The sequence below is a fragment of the Apium graveolens genome, chromosome 2, assembly GCF_009905375.1.
Source record: "Apium graveolens cultivar Ventura chromosome 2, ASM990537v1, whole genome shotgun sequence".
NCBI classification, from domain to species: Eukaryota; Viridiplantae; Streptophyta; class Magnoliopsida; order Apiales; family Apiaceae; genus Apium; species Apium graveolens.
In genome coordinates, this window is record NC_133648.1 from 100,147,787 (window position 1) to 100,161,721 (window position 13,935).

Below are 13,935 nucleotides of genomic sequence, written 5' to 3' on the forward strand. Positions count from 1 at the left end.
CTTTAACCATCATCACTGTATTCCTTTGGCCCAAGCGCCTATAATTATCCTTTTACCTATAAAGTGTCGGCCACCTCTTTGGCCTTTCCTGATAGTAAAATTTCCTTATAGTCAATGTCATTTTAGCCACCTCTGAATAAATTTTCTACCTCATTTCAATCACAGCTTATGTGAAGATGTTTTCCTTAAAATCTGATGAAAAAAAAATATCACCATTTTTCCATAAGTTATTGCCTCAGTCCTTAGAGGTTAATCACTGTCACAACTGACTCTCAATCATAATTAGAACATCTTTTATCTTAAGTCCTAATTGCCCTTAACAATTTTGACCATTACTGGTTCGATCCATACTTTCTCGTGGTTTAACACGTGCCTCACTTGGCATCATTATAATTACGTCATATTTCCTTTATCAACATTTCTATTCTTGAGAATTTTGAATTTTACCTTTCTCCTTGTAAAACCTCTAAGGTTATCCTCGAACCGTCCCTCCTGTATTCCCTAGATACAGGGCATATCAAAATACCATTTACTAATACTAGAACCATTGTCTATATACATCTGAAAAATTTCTCCACTGATCCTTAAAGGTTGTTATTACCTTAATCCTTTCCAATTCATACTGTCAAACTCATACCATCCTTATTAAGGGTGAAATGCCAACATTTATGCATTCCCCTAGGATTCATTTTAAGTTACCGATGTTCTATCTTTAATTCCACCTTTAAAAAGGTACATGCATCCTTCCATGGATAAATCAAGTCATATATCCCTGATAAAGGTGTCTTATTCAATCATTCCCACCTCGATGGTATATGCTGAATTTCACAATCACATCTGTATTCAAAATGAGGTCAATCAATATGGCCTCCAAAAGATAACAACGGTTATCTGCTTTTATTGTCTAAATTGGGTAACGATAACAAGGATGTTCTGGAAGATATTGGTCGTGTTCAACGCGAACTTCTTCTTAATAATTCCTTATTTACTTTTGTTGTTTATCTCAACAGTCATCTCAATGTTTGGATATCTTTCATACCTGGCGTCTCCCTTTCTGGGTATCATGCCACTGGTCTTACACTTCACCTTCTTGAAGGTCACTTCCTTCATCCAATTTTCTTAATTTCTTGTCTCCTCAGTCTATCCGCGTCTCATTATTTATCCTTCGAATTATCTCAAGGTTTCCTCGAATCCTCCCAACTTACAGGGGAAAAAATATATGTATCTCTTATGCCTTCGACCATCAAATTAACTCATGGTGAATCACCCTCATCCTGACGATTACATACTTTTCTATTTCTATTACTATGATTCTTGAGGGTTTCCTCATACCCAACTCCCTTATCATTCCTCAAACTCTATTGCCTTTATATTCCTTTCCACTTCAGTTTCTTTTTTTTTATTTTCCTTTCTCTTATAATCATTTCATGAACCCACTAATTATTTACTGCAAACATCACGTCGTTCTGGGATTCTTGTCCTCCGAACGAACCTTTACAACTTTTACAATCTTAGATTCATAATTTATCATATTCGTCTGCCTTTGTTCTGGCTCTTAAAGCCTTTACACTATCTCCCTAACCTTGGGATTTACTTTCTCGAAAACAATTGACTGAACTTTAATCAGTTTATCATAACCTCTTGCTCCGTGCCTTTCTTGGTCTTTCGTCAGCGGGTGGTCTCTCTCTTAGGAGGGTAAGTGACAAAAACAGTCTTTTGTGGTTCGTAAATCATGTAGAATCTCAAATGATTCCTCTATTTCCTTTAGCCAGGCTCTTGCCTCGGCTGGGCCAGCTTGTTCCTTGGAACTCTGAGAGCTTAACGACTTAGAGGTCCTGAAAGAATTTCCCACTACATTGTTTCCTCAAGGTGGTGGTTAGGGGTAAAAGTATAAGTTTTGTTTTAGGCAGGTCCATGGATTGCCCAATAGGAGTACCATTCTGGTTCTTCCTATCTTGCTCGACTTCTGTTTTCTCAGTCTAAATATTTCTTCCTACTCCCCATAATTGGGGTCATCTTTTTAATTTAAAATCTTCATTTTCCACTTCATTATATTCTGGGTTCCTTATATCTTAATTACGACCTCCCTGATTATCACATTCAAGGTTTGCCCCTAATCTTATTCCTCATGGGGGCATAATGCTTGGAAAATTTTTGAGAATCTCTGGATATTTGTCTTATTTACTTTGCTTAAGTCTTTCCCTCATTCCGTCCTTGCATGATTGCAAATTATGAATTCTCAAGTTCTATAAACTTCATTACACTCTCTTAAGTGTTAATAGTGTAATTAACAATATGAACATATCACAAACAAACTGATCTAAACTGAAATTAACGAATATATACATAACCATTTGTTCGAGGGTACAACAACTGAACACATTAAAGAGAATTACATCATTTGATCTGATCGCTTCTATCCCAAAAGTACTACCATAGATAATCATCTAGTCATTAAAACTAATCATTCATAACTTATGCTAATCCTCCAAAAGCGGTGTTACATGAAATCCTTGTCTGATTGCTCTGGCTCTGCACACTACCATGGATCAAGAAATGCGAGCATGCACGACATCCCTAACCTGCTCCATCACAGAGGTGATGAGGTCTAAGATAGTTGCAAGTAGAGCTGGATCAATCTGACCCTCAAGATGGCCTCTAGCTGTAACACGGGTGGTAGCCTCAATCCTTTCCATGCTATGAGATAATCCCGCCGGAAGTACCCCACCCTCAATCCTTGGTGCAGTAAGTCGATCCAACAGATCACTCCTAACATTACGGGCCTCGGACAGGCCACCCAAAGTCATGTGATAATTGGCGATAAGAGAAGCCTGAGTGGTAGCATCTAGCAGTCCATGGGGTGCAGGTGGCGCAGACCTAGGAGATCCAAACGGATAACCAAGCACGGTATCAGGTGACAATGGTGCAGGAGATAAAGGTGGCATTTCCTCAGTATGTGCTGGGCTCTGTACAAGGGAGGGAACAGGAATTGGTGGAACCTCATGGATGTCTACAGGAACCTCTGGAAGAGGGTCTGATACTGGTATAATTGGGGTCGTGGAAGGCCCCAACTCCTTCTGCCCTCATTAACCTTTGTGCCCTTGGTAACTCTTCATCCTCTAGTGCCACCCTCACGGCCATTCTTGCTCTGGTAGTCGCCCTGACTACGGTCATTAATTCCTCAACGGTCCTCTCTTCATTCTCATCAGGATCCTCCATGAGATCCTCCTCAGCCACAATCCTTTCCGGAATAACATCCTCAACCGCAACATTCTCAATATGAATCTCATCCGGTCCCTCATTAGGGTACTCCATCGGATTCACAATTTGATCTCCAACTTGTAATAAAACATCCTCATGCTGATGCTCCTGAACCTCAGGGTTCGGTGCCCCGCTGCCCTATACGAGAACGAACTATGTTACTATCACGATATTTATAAGGGTTCCCGTAAGGGTTTTAACTGTCAGTACTACGTTAGGTAGCCCGACTATGAACTTGGCAAGAGTTCTTATTATCTTAGTGAACTTATTATCTTAACGTCACATCATCTCTGAGGTTTATAACGCTTAGCTCTGATACCACTTCTGTAACACCCCCAAATCCGGGGTCGGGGATCCGGGTTGTCATGAGTTCCATTTCCCTTGATAACACCCAATCTTAATAACCAATCAACTACTCTGTACTGTGACCCCACAATATACATACACACACACCACAATTTATAGTCTCAGAGATGAATACCAAAAATAACATAAGTCATGTTATTCCACAATTATAAGTCATTATACCTCAAAAGGGTTTCTGAATACATTTACTTATTCTTTGCCATTATTACAATTCATAATATACATAAGTCTGGTACATCATTAGTTGAAAACTTAGCCTATTGGTAATTTCTACCTCAGCTACAGCGGCCTCAACGCTTCCAGAAAGCTGCGGAACGTTTCCTATCCGCTTACGAATTGGGAGCTTGGTCCTGTTCATCTTATCTATCTGATGTTGTGTGATGAAAGAAGAAAGCAAGGGTGAGCAACAAGCCCACCGAAATAATATGTATAATGATTAACAATATATGAGCCTTCTCATAGTACTCATGAAAGTCTTGGTCAAAAGAAATGAACCAAGTTTGATATCTTAATGCGATGAAGTCGCAAAATATTCAGTATATATGTATATAAACTTTTCAAAATCTTGGAAGTCCTCTTCCATGCATAATATACACAGAGTTCTAGTTTATAACTGTATAAAAATATCGTTGCAAGGTGATCTCATATATCTAACCTTGTCTCAACGTTTTTCTGAAAATCTTTGTCATGCATAAGATAATCATTTACTAGATATAAGTTTAAAAGATGAAGTTACAAGATACTCCAATATACTTATATCTTTTCCGAATACTACTTGAACTACCACCGTTCAAGTTATAATTAGTCCATCCCATAGATTAAGTTACAAGACAAAACTTGTATAGAATCAATCTTTACAATATCATCAAAATAAAATGAAGTTACGAGATACTTCATTTGATGCAAACATCATTTTGAAAACTCGACCCTGCCAACACTCAACAATCGCCCAATCGTAGCCTTTCTATCGAAGTGCTCTGGGTAGTGTTGCAGAAATATCCAATTGGATGATGAACTCATTACGGGAGTTTGCCGCGCCAGGAAGACCACTTACGATGATCAGTCGTAGTAGTACAACCCCACTATTTTCTACATGTAGAGGAGAACCTGTCGGATTTACTTGTCAACCGAACACTAAACTCCTAAGGAATGGACCGCCTTAGCGGAACTTCCAGGCCATTTGGGCCAATATAATAAGGCTGGGCCGGCGCTACTCGACCACTTACGCCACTCCTAGTTCAGATGAAATCCATGACTCTGAAACGTAAAGCTCGTCCCCACTTTCCCCAAGTAGAAACTTGTTCATACGGCTCCACTAAGAAGTCGTATCTAGTTGGAAAGGAAAACTCACCGATATTTCCCAGGCGATGCCTGTTAATGGATTAACATGTGTTAGATATATTTGATAATGTCATGGCTAATATGTTTTATGTTTAGCTTTCAGATCTTACTTGAACAGGATAAATCAGTACTTAACTGTTGATCAGTACTTATACTGGAAGTCAGGACTTAAGGATATCAGTACGTATGTTATCAGGAGATAATCATCAGAAGATAGATATCAGAACTTAAGTGCTGAAGGACAATCAGATAAGGACAGTAGCTGATTAAAAGAAAGAAGATCAAGATAAACATAAGAAGAGATATGCATGAAGAAGGAATTCCGTAAAGAATGGAATACTTGGAAGAAAATATATCTGATTGATATATTTTAGGAAGCAGAATTATATTCCATATCAATTAGAGATTATCTTGTAACTGTGTAGTATATAAACACAGACATAGGGTTTACACTATAAGTGTTATCATTATTAGAGAAGATTATTCATTGTAACTCTAGCAGCTCTCGTGATATTTGTTCATCACTGAGAGGTAACAGTTCCATACTGTAACTGAGTTTATTGTTTCAATAAAATTTGTTTTCTGTTACTTAAGTTCTTAAAGTTCAATTTGAGTGTATTATACACTGTATTCACCCCCTCTACAGTGTGTGTGTGACCTAACAATTGGTATCAGAGCCTATCTGTTAACATACATACAGTTAAAGATCCAAACACAATCATGTCGGACACAGAAACTCCAACTAAGCCTACCAAAACTGAGGAATCACCAAAGACACAAATTCAGAGTCGGTATGAGACCATCAGAGTTCCCATACTGAGACCATCTGAATATCCCATATGGAAGGTAAGGATGACCATGTTCCTGGAAGCAACATATCCAGAATACCTTGATAGAATCAAGGAAGGCCCTCACAAACCAACCAAGCTCGCTGTTGCAGTTGTAGGTGAAGCAGCAAAGACCGTACCAAAAGAGAAGAGTGATTATACTGCTGAAGACATAGCATCAATTGCTAAGGATGCTAAGGTACGACACTTACTGTATAGTGCCATTGATAATGTAATGTCAAACATGGTAATCAACTGCAACACTGCTAAGGAGATATGGGATGCTCTGGAAACAAGGTGTCAGGGAACTGACACAATTAAGAAGAACAGGAAGACAATACTCACTCAAGAGTATGAACACTTTGACTCAAAGACTAATGAGTCATTGAATGATTTATATGATAGATTTGTCAAACTTTTGAATGATTTGTCATTGGTTGATAAAGAGTATTATCTTGAAGATTCAAACCTTAAGTTCCTGTTAGCTCTTCCTGAATGCTGGGATTTGAAGGCAACGACAATAAGAGACAACTACAATCTTGATGAAAAAACTCTTGACGAAATCTATGGAATGCTAAAGACTCATGAGCTGGAGATGGAACAAAGAAGCAAGAGGAAAGGAGGAAAGTCAAGGACAGTTGCTCTTAAGGCTGAAGAAGAATTCCCCAAAGCAGCTTCCTCAAAGAAAGACAAGGGTAAAGCTCTTTTCATAAAGTCTGATACTGAGTCATCAAGTTCTGAGAGTGATGATGACTCAGATTCTGAAAGCTTGCCTGAGACTGATGCTGATGAGGAGATGATGAAGCTGTGTGCTCTTATGGTGAAAGGAATCACAAAGATTGCATACAAGAAGTTCAGGAAGGGAAAGAAGTTTTCCGGGAAAGGCATAAGTTCTGATAAGAAGAATTTCAGAAGATCTGAAGGTAGAGGAGGAAAGTCTGACAGAGGAGATTACACCAATGTTAAATGCTATAACTGTGGTGAGAAAGGCCACATATCTCCTGACTGCAAGAAGGTAAAGGGTGACAAAGGCAAGGCTCTTGTCACAAAGCAAAAAAGCTGGACAGACACCTCAGACTCTGAAAGTGAGGAAAACTATACATTGATGGCAAATGCTGATAAAGAAAGTGCTGAGAGCAGTTCTGAAGCTGCTGAAACAAAGGTACCTCAGACTACTTATGCTTTTCATACTGATGATATTAATGAGTTGAGAAGATATCTTAAAACCATGTTTGTTAGTTATAGAGATCAAACTTTAACATGTGAAAGTTTAACTTCTGAAAATCTTGCATTTAAGAAAAGAAATGATTTCTTAGAAAAAGAGTTAGTCATGTTCCATCAAACTCAGAAGGATAGAGGTGATGCTTTTTATGTTAGGAATGAAGTGCTAAAATTAAATGAATCTCTAAAAACTGAGTTAGAAAAGGAAAGAGAGATTATCAGGACTTGGACTAACTCTGGCAAAACAACTCAAAATTTGCTAAGTAGTGGAAACTGGAAAGAGGGCTTAGGTTATGGAGGAGATAAGAAAGATAAAGGAACTGAAGAAATTAAGTCTGTTGATAAGCAAAAGCAAAAGTTAAAACCTGTTAAGTTTGTAACTGTAAAGTCTGAAAATGAAAAATCAGAAGTTACAAAGGAATCAACTTCTGACAAACTAAAACAGGAAAAGACAGCTGAAGTGAACATAGGCTTAATGACAAAGAAGCAGCTTAAGCATAAGCTGAAAGATGTCAAGAATGCAAACAAGGTAAAATCACCTAGGAAAAATAGGAATGGAAAGGAAGGTGTGAATAAAAGCAATGATTATAAACCTGTTCCTGATGCTCCTAGGAAAACATGTCATAACTGTGGAAGTTCTAACCATCTGGCTTCTTTTTGCAGGAAGAATAAGAATATTAACTCCTTACCTTCAAAATCAGGAGTTAAGAGTCAGTTTGTTAGATACAAACCACAAAATCCTTGTTTTCATTGTGGTAGTTTATGGCATTCCATTTATACTTGTAAGGAATATCATAGTTTGTACTATGATTATTATCAAATAAAACCTTCTTTGAAGAAAGTTTCCATTGTTCCTTCTAGTGTAAATTCTAATTCAAAGTCTGATAGTGTAAGTTCTGATAAGAAAAATGTTAACATAAACTCTGATGCTAAATCCGCTGCAAATGTTAACAAACTTAATAAGGCCAAAGGATCCAAGCAAGTCTGGGTCCTTAAAACTAATAATTAGTGGTCTTTGTGATTGCAGGGCAACAGGAAAAATATTCTAGTTCTGGACAGTGGATGTTCAGGACATATGACTGGAAATAAGGCCCTGCTATCAGACTTTGTGGAGAAAGCTGGCCCAAGTGTTTCCTATAGAGATGGCAACATTGGAAAAACATTGGGATATGGCAATATCAATCTTGGAAATGTCATAATTAAACAAGTAGCTCTGGTCTCAGGACTTAAACACAACCTACTGAGTATAAGTCAAATCTGTGACAGAGGTTATCATGTTGATTTCTTTGAAGAACACTGTGAAATTGAAAGTAAATCTAAAGGCAAAGTTGTTCTGAAAGGATACAGGCGTGGTAACATTTATGAAGCTAAGCTTTCAACAAGTACTGATGGTTCTGCAATCTGTCTGATGAGTAGAGCATCAATTAAAGAAAGCTGAAATTGGCATAAGAAACTCTCTCATTTAAATTTCAACAATATAAATGAACTGGTCAAGAAAGATCTTGTGAGAGGATTGCCAAACACAGTATTTGCTCCTGATGGTCTTTGTGATTCATGTCAGAAAGCCAAACAAAGAAAATCTTCATTCAAGAGCAAGACTGAATCATCAATTCTTGAGCCTTATCATCTACTACATGTTGATCTATTTGGTCCAGTAAATGTCATGTCTATTGCAAAGAAGAAGTATGCATTGGTCATAGTGGATGAGTTCACCAGATACACATGGGTGTATTTCTTGCATACAAAAAGTGAAACTGCATCAACCTTGATTGATCATATCAAACATCTGGATAAAATGGTCAAAGATTATGTGAAAGTTTTAAGGAGTGATAATGGCACTGAGTTCAAGAATTTGATAATGGAAGAGTTCTGCAAAAACCATGGAATAAAGCAGGAATTTTCTGCTCCTAGAACTCCACAGCAAAATGGAGTTGTTGAAAGGAAGAACAGAACTCTCATTGAAGCTGCACATACAAAGCTTGAAGAAGCAAAGCTTCCAACCTATTTCTGGGCTGAAGCTGTGCAGACTGCTTGTTTTACTCAAAATGCAACACTCATTAACAAGCATGGAAAAACACCATATGAGATGGTGAAGAAAAAGAAGCCAAATCTGAAATATTTTCATGTATTTGGATGCAAATGTTTTGTTCTCAAGACTCATCCTGAACAGCTATCAAAGTTTGATCTAAAAGCTAATGAAGGAATCTTTGTTGGATATCCACTTTCCACAAAAGCCTTCAGAGTCTATAATTTGAGAACAAAAGTGGTCATGGAATCTATCAATGTCTCTTTTGATGACAAAAAGATTACTGGTCTTGAAGATTTCATTTACTATGATCAGCTGAGATTTGAAAATAAAGACTCAAATTCTGATACAGAAAATCCTGACAGTCTAAGTCCTGATACTGTAAACTCTGATGGATTAAACTCTGATGTTATTGAAACTGTGGAGACTACGCCAAAGGAAGATGCACCTATGTAGGGGGAGCATACTCAAGATCCTACCACATCTCAAGAAACATCAGAACATGCATCTGGCTCTTCAAGTTCTGATTCGTCAAGTTCTGATAAGCCAAGTTCTGATAGTGCTGAAAATCTAAATACTGAAGAATCCAACTCAGAGAGCATAGTTTCAGGGGGAGCATCAGAAAATGAAAATGAAAATAGCATGGATCATGGGGGAGCATCCAGTTCTAGAGAAAACCTTCCATCTGCAAGGAAGTGGACAAAATCACATACACCTGATTTGATAACTGGAAATCCTGATGCAGGTGTCAGAACTAGAACAGGTACTTCAAATGAATGTCTTTACAATTCTTTTCTCTCTTAGACTGAGCCAAAGAAAGTGGAAGAAGCTCTTCAAGATGCTGATTGGTTGCAAGCAATACAGGAAGAGTTGAATGAATTTGAAAGAAACAAAGTCTGGACCCTAGTGCCAAGACCAAATAATAGATCTGTTGTTGGTACAAAGTGGGTATTCAGAAATAAAACTGACAGTGATGGCATAATTACAAGGAATAAGGAAAGGCTGGTTGCAAAAGGATATTCTCAACAGGAGGGAATTGATTATGATGAAACATTTGCACCAGTTGCTAGGTTAGAAGCCATAAGGATATTCTTGGCTTATGCTGCTCACAAAAAGTTTACTGTCTTTCAAATGGATGTGAAAAGTGCTTTTCTCAATGGAGAATTGGAGGAGGAGGTATATGTTGAACAACCTCCAGGTTTTGTAGATACCAAACATCCAGATTATGTCTATAGGCTTGATAAAGCACTTTATGGACTTAAGCAAGCTCCTAGAGCATGGTATGAGACTTTAGCTCAGTTTCTTCTGGAAAGTGGATTCAACAGAGGGACAATAGACAAAACACTGTTCTACCTCAACCATGGAAAGGACTTACTTCTGGTCCAGATTTATGTAGATGATATCATTTTTGGATCTACAAATGACAAACTTTGCAAAAAGTTTGCCAAACTAATGCAGTCAAGATATCAGATGATTATGATGGGGGAACTTAGCTATTTTTTGGGCCTTCAAGTCAAGCAGAATGAGGAAGGCACTTTTATTTGTCAAACCAAGTACACCAGAAACTTGCTGAAGATATTTGGAATGCAAGATTGTTCAAGTGCATCCACTCCAATGGCCACTGCGACAAAACTGGATAAGGATATCGGTAAATCAGTAGATATTACTGACTACAGAGGTATGATTGGCTCTCTACTCTATCTAACTGCTAGTAGACCTGATATCATGTATGCTACCTGTCTTTGTGCAAGATTTCAAGCAGATCCAAGAGAACCTTACTTAACAGCTGTAAAAAGAATCTTTAAGTATCTTAAAGGAACAGCTGCTCTCGGATTATGGTATCCTAGAGAATCAGATTTTAAACTAATAGGTTACTCAGATGCAGATTTTGCAGGTTGCAAAATTGACAGGAAAAGCACAAGTGGAAGCTGCCAATTTCTTGGAGGCAGATTGGTTTCTTGGTACAACAAGAAACAAAAGTCAATTTCCACATCAACTGCAGAAGCAGAGTATATTGCTGCAGGAAGCTGTTGTGCACAGATTCTTTGGATGAAGAATCAGTTACTGGATTATGGGTTAACATATTTCAAAATCCCTATTTACTGTGATAATCAAAGTGCTATTGCTATGACAGGTAATCCAGTTCAACACTCAATGACAAAGCACATCAGCATCAGGTACCACTTCATCAGGGAACATGTGGATGAAGGTACAGTGGAATTGCATTTTGTTCCCACAGATCAACAACTAGCAGATATCTTCACAAAACCACTGTGTGAAGCTACTTTTACAAGATTGGTAAATGAACTTGGAATGGTTTCAGGTTCTTTCTCTAAATCTGCTTAGTCTTGTTCTGTGTTATCAGACTTTATGCTCAGTATTTACAGAATTAATCTCATTGTGTATTCTGTGCTTAACTGATAAATGTCTTTAAGTACTGACTGTTGTCTGATATATGTTTCTAAACTCTGATAAGTGATATGTCTGTTCAAGTAACTATCCAATCCTATGAGGATAACTGTGCTAGATACTGACCTAGTAGTCTTCAATAAACAAATGATTCCATGTAAGAAGTAATTATTTCAGTGGAAACCCTATGACACTAGCAAATTCTGATAATTGAGCTTAGTTAAGTTTACTTTGTATATCTTATTACTAAGTCACAAATTAGAATAATGCTACTCATCTGTTAAGTTCTGATACTAGTAAAATTGCTGAATGTACTAAGTGCTGATAAACCTCACTTATCAAAAGAAAAAGCAAAAAGATCAAAGAATAAAATCAGGTACTCCTTTGAGATCTAGAGTAAAAATATGGAAGGGACGACCCAAGTGCATTGCTGGTATTAAGTAGATATGCATTAGAAAAGTAAAATATTTTCTTGGTGACTTTTCACACTCTATGATTACTGGAGAAATACTCTGATAATAGCATAAATTCTGATAAACAGTCGTGACTCACTTACACTGAGAAGCCACTGTAAAATAGAATTTCAAAAGATGCATAAAATTAGCACAAAACAGTTGAGGTGGACTCAAGCATGAACTCATTCATCAGTAGGTTTCAGGACAATGACAGCTCTTTAGCAAAATTTTAGTTATGCCTTATTTCTAAGATGTACTGAAGTGAATCAGACTTTACTCTTTGTCTGTTATTTAGCTTAATGCACACACTAATCACTCCATCTGAATGATGAAAATTTCTGTGGTGGTCTATGTTATTTTAGATAAACAGTCATTGTGTCATTATTGCACAAATTCTGAGGACAAGTTCTAGTTACACGTTCTGATGATTAAGTTCTAACGTCTATAACTCAGAACTTGTATGAGGATTTACTAAGATGGGCATTTCTTTTTCGAGTTAAGAAATTATGTTCTGATGACTGTTAAGTTCTGGTATAGGCTGATATTCTGATGACCATATAAATTTTGTTCTATATTAAGTTCTGATTCATTTTCAGCACTTACTTATCTAATTTATCTTGGTCATTTTCATGTGATGTATTTTCAGAATATCAATGATGCAGTGAAAAATAATTCAATCAGTGATAACGGTTTAAATTTTGAATTAAAACTGTTTTTCTTGATAAATGGAACGGTTTTTCCTTGAAACTAGGCAAATGGGTAAGTAATGATTCATGTTTTCTCGAGCCCAGTAACTGTCTGTTATTACTGCATGTCTGACAGGTGTCCAACGGTAACATTTTTGTTCAGAGTATAAGTACAACAGAGAGAAAATTTCTTTAATCTATCATTTTCTTCATATTTTATCTCTCTCCTTACTTTTACTCTCTTTCTCTTTATTTCTCACGTTGGTTTTTCATACAGACATTATCTCAAACACCCAACAGGCATACTTGAATCTCATTTTTCTTCACATGGCACCAAAGGATTTAATCATTGATGGAGCTAAGTTTGTCCCCAACAACTATGCTGCAGTTCTTGATCACACTGAAGCTCTATCTGAATTGCACTTTGTGCAAGATCTTCTTGCACATAGTGAGGTTGGGTATGCATTAACACAGCCTGAATTCTTTTCAAGCCAACAAGTTCTGAGGTTTTGGAGGACTGGACTTTTTGATGATGGTGGTCAATGTGGAACTCCCAGTATTATCTTCCAAGTGGGTGATTCATCCTTTGTAATCACTCCTGGTACAGTCGCAGGGCTTTACATCTTCCAGAAGATTGTACTTTCTCAATTCCAGAGGACTCAGCCCTTCGGGAGTTAATGACTTTATTGGGATATGAAAAGAGTCTGACGAAACTTGGACAGTTGAAACGGGCTAATATCAGAAGAGAATGGAGTTTCTTCTTTGATTGTATCACCAAAGCTTTTGGGAACAAATGTTCGAATTTTGATGCTATTCCAATTATGAGTCAGCACATCGGGTATGCAATTATCAATCAAACTCATTTTGATTTTGCAACTACTTTAATTGGTTTATTGGGGATAGGATAACAGAGGATCGAGATGTTATTTATTTTGCTAGATTCTGTCAACTTATTTACACTTATTGTACTGATGAACCTCATTTAGTCAGCACTCAAACCCCACCTTTTAAGGTTACAAAACGATACTTTAATGACCTGGTAAATGCTGATACTAAGAAAAAAGTGGTTAGACCATTACAGATTCCTAAGTCTGTAAAATAGATCCCGGTAAATGCTGATCCTGATACTTATAGATCTGTTTACTCTGATGTCCAACCAACTCCAAACACCCAAAATCCATCAACCTCAGTACCTACCTCTCATTCTACTCAACCTACCCTCAGAACATATCTCAAATCCCATCTCTCCACTTCACAGCCTGCTCGACCTTCATCTTCAGCACCTACTGTGAAGCCTTCATCTTCAAAGCCAAAGAGGACAAAGAATGTTCCTCAAACATCTC